This window comes from Elaeis guineensis, chromosome 9 (genome assembly GCF_000442705.2).
Source record: "Elaeis guineensis isolate ETL-2024a chromosome 9, EG11, whole genome shotgun sequence".
In the NCBI taxonomy this organism is placed as follows: domain Eukaryota; kingdom Viridiplantae; phylum Streptophyta; class Magnoliopsida; order Arecales; family Arecaceae; genus Elaeis; species Elaeis guineensis.
In genome coordinates this window covers 21,964,884-21,982,187 of record NC_026001.2, presented here as the reverse complement: position 1 = coordinate 21,982,187, position 17,304 = coordinate 21,964,884, and the positions used below count along the sequence as shown (strand labels likewise).

Below are 17,304 nucleotides of genomic sequence, written 5' to 3'. Positions count from 1 at the left end.
ATAGTAGTAAAACCTTATTAGATTCATTTATCTTTTTATTAAGATGGGTTTATTATGATGCTCATACTTTAACGTCCCAATATTCTTAATGTCTACCCACCTACACTTATATTATGTCTAATTCTATGTGTCATAATTTATCCACTTATGCTCTGATACCATATTAATTGTCACGCCCCCGGCCCGAGATCGTGAGCAGGAGGTCGCGGCAATCGCCGCATACTTATGAAGAACTCTCTCCATAAGCATGCAAGGCATCTCATCACGATATCAATGCATCACAGCGAAATAAATTTAAATAATTATTATTCAACTTTAATTCAAGTAATTAAATCAAATATCTTATATCCAATAAAATTTTACTAAAAATAAAACAATAGATCTAAGTTTAATGAAGTTGACAACGCTAAATCTCGCCTCTAAAAGCTCTGTCCCAATATTATTTTCCACGCTCGTAATTAATTATCTGAATCTGAAAAATAAAAAGAAAAAAAATGAGCTAGACAGCCCAATAAGTAACAAATATCTCAACTAGATATTTCAGATATTTATATAATTTTAAGAATAATGCTGTAAATAAATATAAAAATATATTTCATGCTGATTTAATACAAATCTAATCTTTTCAAATATTCATATATAATATAATCATAAATCCAATTCGATTCAAAACACTCGTAACTCAACTGCTCGACTATGACCAACGTTTAACCCCATTAGCGGAGTCCACTGAACACCAGCGCACAACCCTCACTGGCAGGGTCTACTAAATACCAGCGCACAACCTCCACTGACAGGATCCACTGAGTACCAACGTATAATCTCCATTAGCGGGGCCCACTGAAACATAGTTAAGCTGAGAGCATAAATTCGATCTGTATCAAAATACTTTTGTATCATAACATATCATAATTTCTATTGAACATATATATAATCAATAAACTCATAGTATTTCAGAATCATTTTTTGTTCAAAATATAATTTCATAAATCATGCATAATTTCAAAGAATAATTATTTACTTTCAGAAAAAATATAAAATATCTCGAGAAGATGATTCATTACTTACTTTTCACAGAGTACTAAATGAATAGATCGACTAACTTCTAAGAGATTCTTCAGTGCCTATTATCCAAAATTATATTCTTATATTAATTTTAATTCAAAATTAAATCTAAATAAATTTCAAATCAAACCCCACTTGGAATCAGACTCTTCACTAAACTCGATCAAAATTATCAAAATGAAGCCTTTCACTATGCTAATCCTAAAAGGATAACTTTAAAAAAGAGAAATCCATCAACAGAGAGAAACAATTTAGAGAGAGAAAGTAGAGAGAGAAAGTTCAATTTTAGAGAGAGAAAGTAAGGTTCAGGCTGAAGGGAGAGAGAAAAAAACTTTCTCTCATATTTATTTATTATTTTTTTTCTTTTCTTTTTTTTTCTTTTTCTTTTTCTTCCTTCTTTTACTTCTTCTTCCCGTGGTCTCCCATGGGTGAAACAGGGACCGAATGGTCCTCCCTCATTTGGTTGGCCGACCAGCGACCGACCGGCACGGGGATAGCCAACGGTAGGAGGAGAGCGACCTGCCGTCCGAAAGAACCCAAACGATGGCCGGCGACGATCACCGGCGCCCGAAAATCAGAAAAAAACCAAAATCTCTCCCACGATAAAATCCGACGACTCCGATCACCGGCGAACGTGCACACCGGCACGGGAAGGAAGGAAGAGAAGAGAGGAAGAGAACCATATGCTTATCTCGAGCTTCGGCGACCTCTCTGGCGAGGAATTGCGGCGAGCATGGTGACGGTTTCTGCGAACGATTTCCGGTGATCTTTGCCGTTTCGTTCTAAAATTCTTTGGTAGGAAGAAGGGAAAAGGGTCTCCCCTTAAATAGAGCCGGAGGAGAGGAGTCCCTTTCTGACTCTAATTAAGAGTCGTCGACAGTGGAAGAAGACTCCCGTAGGGAGTCTTCTTCAATTTTTTTTTTTTGGCTTTTGGGTTTAAGGCCCAATGGATTAGGTGTTACAGGCTGTCAAGCTCTCTCTCTCTCTTCTCTCTATCTATATTCTTTAGTTGTGGCAGACAGTGGAAAAATTTCTATTCAGCGAGTTTTTCTCCTCATCATTTGCTTTAGACCTATCAAATTATGGTTTAATTGATCATAAAATGATTATGATAAATTTTATTCAACCAATAATTTTTTCAAATATAAAATTTGATTTTACGAAATCCTACTCTATCTTTACTGTTGCCATCAGACAGAGAAGTTGAAGTTGACCTTTGGCACCTATTATTTTGAAGGTAAAAAGTTATTGGGGAATCTATATTTTTTTTATATAAATATTTTGTAGATAATATTTAAATAAAAAAAATTATCTATATTTTTTTATAAATTTAAAAATAATATGAAAATCTATTACCTATATTTTTTTGCATTACTAATTTTCTAGATAAGTTGCTAAGACCTATCTATATCTATAATACTTTTTATTATATAAGTATTATATATAATTATATAGTATAATATATTTTATTTTATATAAAATATATATTCCTAAATATAGATAATATATGTTATATATAAATAATATAATATAATATAATAAATTATATTATATATAATAAAATAAAATAATATTATAATATTAATATATTAAAAATAATATATTATTATATTATATTTTATTATTATAATAATATAAGATATTAATATTATATTATATCAAATAAGATATCATAACATTATATTATTATAATAATATATTCTATTAAAATAATAAAATATTATTATTAGATAATAATATAATATAATATTATATATAAGGTAGTATTATATATTGTTATATTATTATTATAAGATTATGGTTGTATTAGAAATAAAATAAAAAAATTATTTTTTGGATTGATGAAAAAATAATTTTTCACCCATAAAATTTTCTCTTATTTTATAAATAAATATTATTTATCAAAAAATAATTTATCTATCTAGATAAATACGAAGATATAGATAATTTAGTCAATAAAAAAGTTCATCAATATTTTTACGATACCTACTCACCAATGAACGGGCTCTTAGAAAACTCAAAGGTGGGAGGTTCTGGGTCGCTTCCGAGCTGTTCTAATCACATCGTAGTTCTTCGCTCACGAATTGGCTAAAGAATCTGCCTTACCTTGGCAGCGGTGCCCATGAACGCTTCTTTGCAGAATGTTTCCAAATCCATAAAGAAACCTCACAGGTCTGCTTTATCAAGAAAGAAAAAAAAAAAAATCTGACACGTCTGCTTTATCAAAAAAAAAAAAAAAACCTGACATGTCGCAGAAATCCTCGAACGCTCAGGGTGCGTTTGATTATATTTTTTAATTTTTAATTTTTAAAATATATTTTTAATTTTTTAAATTTTTATTATTAAATAAAAATAAAAAATAAAAAATATGTTTGATAACTACGTTACTATAAAATAAAAAATAACATTTGGAGGCGGCAGATGAAGAGTTCAATTAGAGAGAAAGATTTAGAAAGGAAAGAAGGAGGGGATGGGGAGGTGAAGAGCTCGAGGAAATAGAATTCGAACTCTTTACTTTTTTATTTGTACGGAAGTAAAAAAAATAAAAAAATAAATTTTAAAAAATAATTTTTTTTATTTTATATATAAAATAATTATTTTGATTATTTTAATTTTAATTTTAATTTTTTAATTTTCATGTTGTTATTAAATATTATTTTTTAAAAATTAAAAAATAAAAAAAATATTTTTTTAATAACTAACCAAACACACCCTAAACTACATGTCTGTTTTTCCATCTGTTTCCTCTCTGCACAAAGAAGGTTCACTTCTGCGGAAGCGACGAGGTAAACAATCCTCGTTCTCAAGTCCATATACCAATATTCGGTAGCTCATTTGTTTCTAATCTTCTACTTTTCAACTGAACCGCGCCGAAGATGGCGAGGGCCTGCCGGCGAAAGAGACGGAAGCCGATGTAGATCCGAGAACCTGGCAGAGCTGCCCTGAAATCCACGAGGTGGATTGCTTGTTGTCCCATGTGGTTGTTTCCTCCCTCCGTGCCGTTTCTGTGCATGTTTCCGTCCATATGGCTTGGGTTGGCCTGGAGCAGCTGAAGCAGCAGATGGGTATCTCGGAGGGCTCCCTTGACAAAATTCTCTTAGGTGTGACTTCTGAAGATTCAGAAAGCACATGAGGTGAATCCTCACTTTTTCAAAAAAAAATTCTTTCTTTTTTAAATATATAAAGGGGTACTCTATGAAAATATATGCTACGACTATCTAGTTGCCACAGCCACTTCCAAATGGATAATTGTCTAACTAGTTGATTGTGCTGTTTCCATCTTTCCTCTTCAATCTCCCCTTTTCCCTCTCTATATATCCATGTCCTTGTTTCCCTGGCTGCAATTAGAATACCCTGTTTCTGATCTCTTGTGTAAAAATGATTGAAGAAGATAAGCACGAGATGCATAAAACGATTCTCAAAATTTGAATCGGAAGAAAGCACATTTACTTCCCTGGCACCGTTTCATGTACCTTATAAATTAGGCGCCCCAGCTTTTTAGCTTCACTTGGCCATGCCAATGAGGACATCATTTGGTATAGCTTTAGCCTCTAATAAAATCATTGCAAGCTTCAAGACCCACTACCTCTGTTATGTAATTGAGATTTGGTTTGATTAACACTAGCGAAGATGATGATCAACTAAAGAAGGAAAGGAGTGAAAGAAACTAGTAGGTGCAGGAAAGAAAGCACTTTATCCCTGAAGATGGGGAAAAAACTCTCACTTCCCCCTCTAATTGCGATGGCAGAATCTGATTCTTGAACATACATGGATGATACAAGATTATTGCAATGGTCAATACACAATTCTTAGAGTTTATGCAGAGATAGCTGCGCCACTGTCTGTTTATTTACGTGATTTTTTTATTTCTTTACCAGCATATTGATTAGATTCATTCTCAAACTTGTGATATAATCAGAATTACTGAGATGTCGATGCTTTGAGTTGTGACTTAGTAAGAATGATTGACCGATATGAATACACAGGGCTAAGTAGTGAACATTTTTTTTTTCTTTTTCATGCACCCATACTATTTGTTTCTATCGGAATTTCCATAACACAAAAATGCATACATAAATGCTGATTTGGCATAATTTGCATATGCATCATTTTCTATAATTTTTTAAGTCAGAGGGCATTGTCGGCTTCCTCTGGTTGCATCATCATTCACAAGTTAAAACATCTTGCGGTGGAGAAGATGATGAGCGCCCCACAACTCATATGCTTCAGAACTTTCCTGAAGAGGCAAGTCTGTACCATGGTCGCACCACCAACAATCCATTAGATCAAGTACTCTGGATAAATTTTGTGTTAACCACTTCTTTTTTTGTTTAAGGCAGTATATTCTGAAGAGTAGTATAATGACTCAAAGTTGTCTATAACAGCAGCAACATTTTCCTACAGCAACCACTGGTGGAGGTACGCTCGAAATAGCTGAAGTCAATACAGCAATCAATATGATTCAGGGGTGATATGGTGAACTTTGAAATACATAAGCATCTTAGGTTTCTGCGTATTCTCTTTTATGATAATCTTGGCGATATGATTGTTCTCATGTCCTATGGTGTATAAGTTAGCTTTCAACAATCTAATTTTTGCACAATTACATTCTTACTACTGAATTTGTCATGTTATGATAACCAGCTCCAGATAGAGGTTTTCAGTTGGCTATTCCTCTCATCCCACTAGTGGATAATATGTACTAAAAAAAACCCTCCAATTATAGTCCTTTTCAACTTTTGCTAGCAATATCTATATTACTAAAAAACTGATGATGTTATTTAAAGGTAATATATGATTTTTTTTTTCTGTTTTTGTAGAAAGTACCTACATAAGATCCTCCAAACCCCACCATAGAAGAAAATCAAAAAGAAAAGTAACAAGATAAAAATAAAGCAAAATAGTACGAAACACAACAAATGGTGAATCTAATCTGTGGGTCGTGACTTTCACCTGAGTCATGAGAAACAAGAGTTCATATTAAAGGTTCTCGATTAAAAGTGAGAAAATTGTTTCTTAGGATTTCAAACTTTTATTTGAAATCTAGTTAACTACATTCGTTAATTACACCTATGAACTCATAAACTACCTCTTGTTAAGCTGCTTGAAAATTTATGACCCTTCCAATATAATAAAGATAATGAACTAAAATAATGAATTTTGTTAATATGAACAACAGCGCACCATTAGATAAAACTTCATTTTTTAAATAAATATATAACTAATTAAATTAAAATACTCTCTTCATCTTGGATTGTTGCTCCATTTTGTGGATTCTATATAAAAACTTGAATTCCACTCAAACCATCCAGGGAACACTTTTTTCACCCAGAGTGTGTTTGGCCGGCTTATGCATATATACATGTTATATGTATGTATATGTGTTGGGATTCATGGACTGAAAGATAATAAATAAAGTAAAAGAAAAATTATGCTAATGATAATACTAAAGGCACAGAAAAATTACAGCAATTGCAAGAATATCGAAATTTAACGTAGTTTGATCGAAGTCTACATCTACACAGGAACAAGTGTAAGAAGGAGCATCTACTATAATAATAGTTTATAATGTAAAAAAATATTTTTCTGACACTATGTCGGAACACTGCTTCTAATACAAGAAAAAAAAATTCAAGATTAAACAAAACTCCAGTAGAACACTCGATGGAATAACTTTAATCCAAGGTTGAATGAACTCCTTCAATCGATGTTTTTTAATCTTCTTTACTTGAACGAAGTATCCTTATTCTTCTCTTTTTGTCTCTTTTTGGTGGCTCATGGCTCCATCGTTTTTCTATGGTCCGTTTTCACATCCACAGACTCTATTTTTATAGACAAAAGTTAGAGTCCATGTTGGACTCATTTTTCACGTCTCCCTATGACTGCTGCATCTTATTTTTTTCTCTCTCATGCTAAACTACCGAAGGCATTTTGGGAAAAGGCATTGATGACTATGATCTACGTCATTAATCTTTCTTTTTCCTATGCTCTTGAGGGTGATACACAGTAGAGAGTATGGTTGGAGAAAGATGTTTCTTATGATTATTTGAAAGTGTTTGGATACAGGGCGTTCATGCAAATTTTTAGGGATGAGAGATCCAAATTAGATGCTAAGGTGAAGCAGAGCATATTCCTGAGCTACGATGAGGACGGAGAGCTCAACCGATTATAAGATCCTGTGAAGTGGATGATCGTGCGCAGTCATGATATTATTTTTTTGGAGGATCAGATGATCGATGACTTTGAGAAGCCTAATAAACCAAAGTCGACCTCAAGCAGTCCTGTAGATTTGTGCCCATATACTTCTTTGAGGAGTCTTAATAATGGGGGAGTAACTACAGATGATGGTACACATGTTACGAGGTTGAGGAGAGGTCAGGTGGTGTTCAAACTGAGCTGCATGCTTAATCATCTTTACAGGAGGTCCGAAGATCCATAAGAGAGTGAAGGCTGTCCATAAAATACCTACCACAGAATTACGTATTATTGACGGACGCGAGGGAGCCTGAGTTCTACTTCAAAGCTATGGAGCAACAGTACGGTGAGGAGTGGATGAAGGCAATGAAGGAGATGAATTCTTTGCAGAAAAATAATATATATGAGCCGGTGAAGATGCCTAAGGAAAAGCTAGTACTCATAAATAAATGGATGTTCAGGTTGAAGCCACAGAAGAACGGTTCACAACCAAGATACAAAGCGAGGTTAGTTGTGAAAGGCTTTGGTTAGAGGAAGGATATTGATTTTGAAGAGATTTTCTCACCCATCGTGAAGCTCACGTCTATTCGAGTTATCCTCGATCTCGATGCTTGTTTAGACCTTGAGGTGGAATAACTTGATTTGAAGATGGTGTTCCTTCATCGTGACTTGGAGGAGGAGATATATATGAAGCAACCAGAAGGGTTTGAAATTAAAGGCAAAGAGAATCTGGTGTGCCACTTGAAGAAAAGTCTTTATAGGCTGAAGCAGGCACTGTGACAGTGGTACAAGAAGTTCATTCCTTCATGATGGAGAATGGATATAAGAGAATAAGTTCTGACTATTGTATATTCATGAAGAAATTCTCTGACAATAATTTTATCATATTTTTATTATATGTTGATGATATACTGATTGTGGGATGACATTATCAAAATCAATGATCTGAAGGTAATGTTGGGTCAGGCATTCGTGATGAAACACATGGGGCAAGCCAAAATGAACTTAAGGATGAGAATCATCTGAAATAAGAGATCTAAGAAGCCGTGGTTGTCACAAGAGGCCTATGTTGAGAATGTGTTGAATTGATTCAATATGAGTAAAGCAAAGTCGGGGGTGAGTCCGCTTGTAGCACACTTTAAGTTCACTAAAGAGCAAATCTCAAAGATCGAAAAAGATCCCGTGAAAATGAGTAAGATTCCTTATGCCTCTGTTGTGGGGAGTCTTATGTTTGTTATGGTGTTCACCAAGTTCGATATTACTCATGCGGTTGGTGTAGTCGGTTGGTTTCTTTCAAATCTCAGAAAAGAGCATTGGGAAGCAGTGAAGTGGATAATGAGGTATCTTAAAGGGATATCCAGGATATGTTTATGCTATGGCAGTGGAGATCCTGTGCTACAGACTTACATAGATGCGGACATGGCGGAAGATGTGGACATATAGAAATCCATATCAAGTTATCTTATGATATTCTCAGAAGGAGTAGTGTTATGGCAATCGAAGTTATAAAAGTGTATTGTACTATCATCAATGGAGGCGGAATACATTGCCATGGAGGCCAATAAAGAAGTATTTTGGCTAAATTAAGAACTTACTGAAGGAGCTTGACAGAGAGCAAAAGATGTACGTCGTCTACAGCGATAGTCAGAGTGCTGTTCATCTCAATAAGAACTGGACGTTTCATTAAAGGATGAAATATATTGATGTTAGATATCATTGGATTCAAGATGTGCTGGAGATGTAGTTCAAGCTTGAAAAAGTAGATACTGAAGAAAACAGTTCTGATATATTGACGAAGCCAGTTTTAGGGATAAAACTGATGAAGTGCAAGGGTGTTGCAGGCTTGGTGGAACCCCCATATGAGTTGGGAGGGGGAGATTTATTGGTAGGATCCCTCCTCATATGAGACCCACTGCTTAAAAAAAAAAAGGAGAAAAGGTGAAGAAGAGTCCAAATAGGACTCTAAAGTCCTATGTGCATGAAAAAACAAGGGACGGTGTGGAAACCAGCTGCATGGAGAGAGAAAAAAAATCGGACGCCGCAGTCACAAGGAGACGCAAAAAATAAGTCCAAAATGGACTCTAACTTTTATCTATAAAAGTGGAGTCTGTGGATGTGAACATGAACCACAAAAAAAAAAATAGAGCCGTGAGCCACCAAAAGGAGATAGAGGAAGAAGAAGAGAGGCTTGGAGGGTGCTTTGTTCAAGTAAAGAAGATTGAAGAATATCGATTGGAGGAGTTCGCTCAATCTTAGGTTAGAGTTATTTCATCAAAGGTTCTATTGGAGGTTTGTTTAATCTTAGATTTCTTCTTTCTTATATTAGAAGTGGTGTTTCTGATATGGTGTCAGAAAAAGTTTTTTATACTTTAAACCATTATTATAGTAGAAACTCATTACTTTAGTCCCTATGTGGATGTAGGCTTCGATCAAACTATGTTAAATTTTGATGTTCTTATGATTACTGTGATTTTTCTGTACCTTTGGTATTATCATTAGCATGGTTTTTATTTTTGCTTTATCTATTATCTTTCAGTACTCGAATCCTAATAATATGTTGATAAATATTTACCTACATATCTAATTAAATACATACATAGAATGCCAAAAGCTCTTTCGTTCCAAACTTTGGTGCAAGTTCTATCATCCAATGAGCAGAATGACCGAGGAAATTATACTTGAGTTGAGAAACAGTGACATATGTTAGTACTTGCATTTTCTTGTACTGTATAGCTGATGCTGATTTTTTAAATTAGAATGTATCTTGAAAATTGTTCTATGGATGATTTTTTATACTATGTAGCATGTATGAGTTAAAGCATAGTAAGTTCTTAGTTTATTAATGATATATGTGTAATAAATTGATCAAAGGATATACCATGGCTTCAAAGTCTTTTTTTGGGTGGTCTTTTATCCACCACTAGGCACTCGCTCGGATGGTTTCACTCTTTGCCACTTGCTCAAGGAGTATGTTCAATTTTTATTGAAGTCAGCCTTGGAGGGGTGAGGTGGATAAATGGAGAAGGGAAGGATTAACCCCTCCTTATCTCAACCAAAAAAAAATTTTTTTTTTTAAGCTTAAGCATTTTTGTGCTTGGAGGCAGACTCATACTATTTGAAAAGGTGCCTTAACAAACCTTAAATGAACAAGACAAAAAATTTAAGCATTAGCAAGATGAAAATTTTCATGCAATAGAATTCTTTTTGTTATTCTGTGTTTTTTGGTTATTGAATGGATTTTAACATATTTGGCTCTGAGTTAGACATTGGACCCTATTCTACATTAGTATCCTATGACCTCTATGCATTAGGATCGTTTGAAACATCATACTCAAGTGGTTACTATTTTTCGTAGCCTCAACCATCTTTGGGTCGGATTTTGCTATGGGCATTTTTTGATGGCCAGCCCTAGAGGGATCTCAGAGTTAGACGGATTACTCCTCCTAGATGAGTTATCCAGTGGAACCCAAAGAGATCTTGGAGGTCTATCATGATATGGGGATTTGGTGTGACACTCCTCTAGGGTACTATTATGATCCCAACATCTCCAAATCGCATCAACACTCCACTAGATTTTGGACATCAATATATATTTTGTACTTTAAATGCATTAAAATCTATTCAATATTTCAATTTATTTTGTTTTATATGTTTTTACTTATAAATATATCGATTAGTCATTTGGTCTACCATTATTCCCTTTCATGATAAGAAAAACATCAAAAAGACATCAAATATGTGTCAAACCAGATTAAATTAGAAATTAACAAAGAATTCCAATACAATTTCTAACCACAAATAAAAAAAATGGGAAAAAAAATGGAAAAGCAAAAAAAAAAGAGAAAATGGCATACCGGTTCGCTGATCGGTACGCCAAGGCATACCAAGTATTGGTAGGGTGTCAAACTGGTGTATCACTGGCCAATCGATATAGGTCCCATTACTAGTTTGGCTAACATTGGTTTGGAGAGATTGAAAACTAGTTTTCTAGCAAAAGATAGGCACAGGTCTATGTAATTAATTATTTTGAAAGCATCCGTCAGGTGGCTGAGCATGTTTATGTAGCAGAATGATTATTTTTAAAAGAATAAATTTCTTTTTGTTATTCTGTGATTTTTTTGGCTTAAGTTGTTTGTACTAGGGACATTGTTTCTATTGAAAGATGCTAGGATATTTGAGAAGCATATAACATTGCTTTTTATTCAATCTTTCACAAAGAGTATTGAGAACATAAAAGGAATTAATAATATATTTAATTATTTATTACAGTAGTGTGAGACAAGATCTAGTCACATGATTCACTAATTCTTAAGATCATGTGACTGATCTGTTCCAGAAAAAGGTTAAGAATAAAACAATAGTCTTAGTGTTTTTCCAGGCATGAGAACTGAAATATTTAGATCCTTTTGGGAGCTCTTAAAGATTTGTTAGTTTTGTTACATGACAAATGTGTGGATGTTATCCACAAAGGATGTAGCGAATTTAAGATTGTTTTTAACTACCTGGTTTTGGACGTAATCATATTATATAACAACTTATAAGTGCACAAACATTATGAGCATTCAAGGATAAATTCTCCCTCCCTCCCTCCGTCACTCTGTGCATGTGTGTGTTCTTTATGGTGTGTGTGGGTACGGAGGCCTCCATCCTATGGCTTGTTGTGACCCCTGACTGCCTTTAAAGTTACATATCTTATTGGCAGTTTTTTTCCTATTCCATATATACATGCATATGGAGGCTTCATAGATGCATTCCTTGGAAATTATATAAACGTCTTCCACTTTCTGTGCTGTTAATTTTAAGGTGCATCATACGAGAGGATGTTGAGATGAATGAAACTGTGTAGGTAAGGATTGTTAGTGGGATGTGTTCTCTACCTATGCTCGAATAGTGTGTAGTTGGAATATTAAGATGGACTTCTTTTTTCCTTATCAAGATAGATAAGCATATAACCTTGATTTACAATCCCTTTCCTTTTCAAGTTCCATTATGGAGAATTTTTTGCATCACAGATAGGTTTGTTGAGGGTCTCATCTTAGTGAAAAGACTTAGAAATTGTGCAATTGCATGTCACAACTATTTAATTAAAACTTGAATAATTGATTATCTTGTTGTCTCTCATGCTTTTATAATTTTTTTTCACATGTAACAATCTTCTAAATGTAGACAAATGTATACATTGTCGATCATTTTTTGTGAAGTCGCCTTTTTTTTTTTTTATTTCTTGAAAATTTCTGCTTTCTTATCACCTAGCCAAATTAGGGCTTATCTTTTGACTTGCAACCACACCAGCTAAAGCAATGTATTGGTCGAGAAAAAAAAAAGAAAAAAAAAAGGCTTGTGGATGTCTTGTTTTAATTGCAGCAATTAACAGTTGCAATCTAAGCCACCGGATGACTGCGGTGTATTTTTGCTTACATGGTAATCTCATTAAAATGATGATACCTCCCATATTTGGAGGTAAAAGGGAGCCATAAGTGGGCTAATAAAGATGTTTTATTGACCTGCTAGGGCAAGCGGATGAGAATCTATTTGGAAAATAATCAAATAAATTTTGAGGGGCCTTGTATCCCTTCTTTTTTTAGAGTGCTGGTATCTATAAAATATTGGCGGTCAGATACATGCCTTATTCATGGCTAGCTTTCACATGAACGGTGGTTGTTATTTTCAGAGAAAAGGATGCATTTCTCTATCTAAAATCAGATGTAGTTGTAGTGCTATCTTGTCTTTTAAACAATCAAATCAATCATTATTTTTCAAATTATATTTGGATTATATTCACCACCATTTCTGCTAGCTTATAGCTTGTTTTTGATGCATTGCTATTATCTATTGTTACTTGAATGTCCAATGTTATTTTTTGTGATGAATCTGAAAATTTTCTTGTCCAAATGCTAGGAAGGACGAGGAGTGAGTAGAGAATAGAGGTATAGAGAGACAATAGCAGAAGAGATGAAGCACACCTTAAAATTTTCTTATTTTTCAACTGTCATTATAGTACGGGAATAATAGGCATTTTCTCTGGATATCTCGGAGATCAAATGGGACATGCCCATACAGTCCATCTCAAGGTCTGCACTTTGTTGATGTTCTCCACCTTTGGTTTTGGAGCTAGCATGCTACTTCTAACATGGCTCCATCGTAGCTGCCGCATTTCTATTAAAACCTTCGGAAGTCTCAAGTATGCAACATAGAGGCTTCTAACCCTTGCAACGTTTGATGTTTCCTTTCTTTTCTTAAAGATTTTTGCCATGCCATTGTTCCTGCATTGCTTATAGTGATGATTGCATCCTTGATGGCTTTATGCAGTAATGGGCCTCCATGGAGTTATCACCAAGGTAATTGTGGCATGCCATTTGATCATTTATCCTTGGCTGTCTGGAACATTTGGATGCTATAGAATTTGCATTGTTCTCAATCCTTGCCTCCTATCACTATGTAAACTAGTATGTAAATTGATCTGTTGCACAACATGATTCATGAAAATTAGATTAAGATTATTTGTGGACTAAAATCATTGTTGTATTGTTTGTTTTCATGGGAATATAGGAAAAAATAGAGAATCTATGCTAGTGTAATGTTTTCTTTTGGGAAGTTTGGACATAATGCAAATGTTGCTTATTTCTTCTATTTCAATGTCAACGGATCGAAGATAGAGAACATACGTGAGATATATATTTATGGTATCTTCCTTGTATAGCAAGCTAGAAATACTACAGATATCACCGATCTTTTATTTGCCAATGTTAATGGCTTTTATCAATCGACAGACGAGGTTTAGTGTGGATCATTATTGTGATGACCTAGCCCATTTGAGCTTGGCCTAGTCTATTTGACTGGCCCATAAGCTTGGTTCAGGCCCAAAATCAGGAAAAAACAAAATTGGCTAGCATGTGCTGGGGGTGGGGGTTTGTGGAATCAGACTCTCATCGGGAGTCATCTTCTCCACAACTTGTTTGATGAAGTTCAAAACCAAGGACTTTGGCTTCTTCATCCAGGTCCATTTAAAGGGAAGAAGCTTCACTTGACCTCCCCATCAATGATCAAAGCCTTGAGTTGAGGGTTTCCTGGAATCTTCGCTTGTCTTCGCCAAATGTCATCTACCATCACTGCACCTTTAGATTGCTGGAAGCTAGGTAAGAGTCCAATATCCTATGATTGAAATTCCTCTTCCTCTTCCTCAGACCTTTGGAGCTTTGATTTCAGCTGGCTATCATCAAATTTTTAGTTGGGAGGAAGAGCTTTGTTTGGTTTAATTTTTCTTGTTTTTATTTAATTTTTTTTGGGCACCAATCGTCATTGTCGACTGCGGATTGCGGGCTTGTGTTGCCATGGCCATAGCCACCACCTCCATAGCCATTGCCAGTTGGGGAGGCTCCCCTGTTTTGGAGAAAATGGGCAAATAATAAGTCTCCTATTTCACCAAGGAACCAAGAGAAGAAGAGAGAAAAGAGAAGAAAAAGAAAAGAAAAGAAAGAAAAAGGAAAAAAAGAAAAGAGAAAAAGAAATAAAATAAAGGAAGAAAAAGAATTAGTTTCTATCTCTTCTCTTCTCTTTTTTCTCTATCTTCCCCCACTTTCTCTCTCTAATTTTTTTTCTCTAAGTAGTTTCTCTCTAATGGAGTTTTCTCTGGATCTTAGAGAAAGGCCTTCTTTCAATGATTTTGATTGATCCTGGTGAATAGGATCTTGATCTATAGCTGTCGAATGATGTGCTGGTCCTTACCTCGACCCATCAATACATCTTATAGGGGGCATTTGGTATGGGGTGATCTACCTAAGATCAAGGATGATGTGGTTGGAGGTGATGAGATCGATCATCATATTTGGTTGCACCATTATGATCCTATGTGGCAGTAATTTTAAATCATCCTCACTCCTCAAATCATCCTTAATCCAGTGATGGGACATCTATCCTCGAGGTTGGAAATCCAAGATGACCCTTGGCAGTATCTTAGGCTAAATTATAAGAACAAAAATATCACTCAATTTAGTAAAAAATTGATATATCGATATATCGTTAATATATTATATCAATATTGTATATATAATATAATATTATATTGATTTATATATTATATTATTATATATATTATATTATAATATATTATTAATCATATTATTATATTTTTGTAGAATATATTATGGATAGTTTTGGTATTATATAATCAGTTATCTTGGATTCCTATAGAATACCAAATAGGTTAATTATGGATATTCAAGAATCTTTAATCATTAGACTATGGTCTACCAAATGTCGTGATCTTAAATCACCGATGATCAAATCACCATAAGATTTGGATCATCGATGATCTTAGATCACTCTGATGATCTCATTTGGGTTACCCAACACTACTATAGTATTATTTTTATCCCAGCATGACTTTTGATTTATAGTCAATTAGATGACTTAGATTAGACTAATCGGGATATCGGGTACTCCCACTTGGCCAACCCTATAAGGGTGTTGGGACTTAGATTTTTTTTCTTAAAATAATTATAATAAAAATTTGATAAAAATATAATTTTTAAATATTAGATTCTGAGAGAGATTTTTGAAATTAATTGAATCTAATGGTTGATTTTATCAGGCGAGAGCGCTGCTATGCCTTGCAGCTCTGCTGTAGTCGGCCTCCAGACTATGCAAAAGAATCAAAACATAACTCAAAAGCCCGACCCCCTTCCGACATGATGATGGATAAAAGAAAGCATTTTGACTTTCTTCCGGTGTGTTGGCAGTCTTTCCTCCCAAAGGCATTCTTTGAATCTATCTTCTTGAACTCTAGCAGAGATGCTTGCTGAAATTGTGCACCACAAATAGGAGCTAATGAATAGACCTCTTCATAAGGTAAGTAATATAACTCTTATTATATATTTATCAAAAATTATAAATTTTTTTCTGAATTGAATCATTCATGATATATGAATTCGACACACAGTAATTTAATTATTGAACATGCCTTTTTTGGGAATATTAAATGATTGGATGCATATTATTTTAATAGTGCTGTATATTTTGATTTGGTTTTGAATTGATATACTTTGCATGCTTGTTTTAATATATCATTATTTATTTTATTACTTATTTTATCTGGATAAAGTGTTCATTGCTTCCTGGACTGTTGAGCTCATTATCTTTCCTTTTTTTTCAGATTTAGATACTTTATTGCGGATGCAGGTACCGTAATGGGAGCAGGATTAGAAGTTAGATTCACTAGTATCTACATATTTTAGATTTAGTATAGGGTTATTATTAAGATTTAGTTGATGCAAAACTCTTAAATTATATTGTCAGTTGGATTTGTTAAATTATTAAATTATGACTTTTAATTATTTAAATTTATTTGCTACTTGTTTATGATATCTAAAAGATTTTGATTGCTAGGATATGCAACATCAAGAGGTTACATGGGTATGCTTCCTTTTGGGTATCTATGTATTCAATACCTTTTATTACGAATGCAACATCCAGAGGTTACATGGGTATGCTTCCTTTTGGGTATCTATGTATTCAATACCTTACCTTTTATTACGAATGCTTGTTGAGATGATGTTTCTTCTGTACCATATGTTGTGTTATGCACTGTATCAATATGGAAGATCATTTGGATTGTATCATGATAAATAGTGTGGCACAAAGAATTGAGGGCACGGTGGTTCTTGGTCTTTTTTTTTTTTCTTCTTGTATGTGGGGGATGGGGGTGTAAGAGTCGGTATTTGAAATTTTGAATGTATTAATAGCAATTTGCAAGCTCTTGTCAAGCTTCATCGGTGTAGTTTCTGAATCAAGTTAATTAATGATTGGAGGTTAAAGTGCATTTGTTCATCCAAATGTAGCTTGTTTGGAGGAAGTTTCCTGACCAGCTGATTTGTCACTGATTAATTAAGTTGAAATCCTCGGAAGTCTGCATGATACATATGCTGTCCATGTTTGATTTGAAGAGCTAAATATACTTGTCTGCATTTGTTACAGCTGCATCATTTTATAGGTTTTCGAGGTATTGCTGTTCATTTCCCATGTTTCTGTTATTGGTTATGAAAGGAG

The 17,304-nt window shown here is 34.1% G+C and overlaps 1 long non-coding RNA gene across 9 annotated transcripts; it reads left to right on the top strand.

The window, feature by feature from the left end:
* Positions 1–3,799: 3,799 nt before the first annotated feature.
* Positions 3,800–16,751, top strand: LOC105051303 (uncharacterized). 9 transcript variants are annotated; one of them, XR_012134364.1, is made up of 7 exons: positions 3,800–3,851; positions 3,942–4,199; positions 5,198–5,310; positions 5,406–5,484; positions 13,159–13,598; positions 15,851–16,107; positions 16,412–16,751. It is a non-coding gene; the product is annotated as an uncharacterized lncRNA (long non-coding RNA). The 9 variants fall into 9 exon arrangements; XR_012134367.1 differs by having other exon boundaries at positions 5,198–5,314; XR_012134361.1 differs by having other exon boundaries at positions 5,194–5,310.
* Positions 16,752–17,304: the final 553 nt, after the last annotated feature.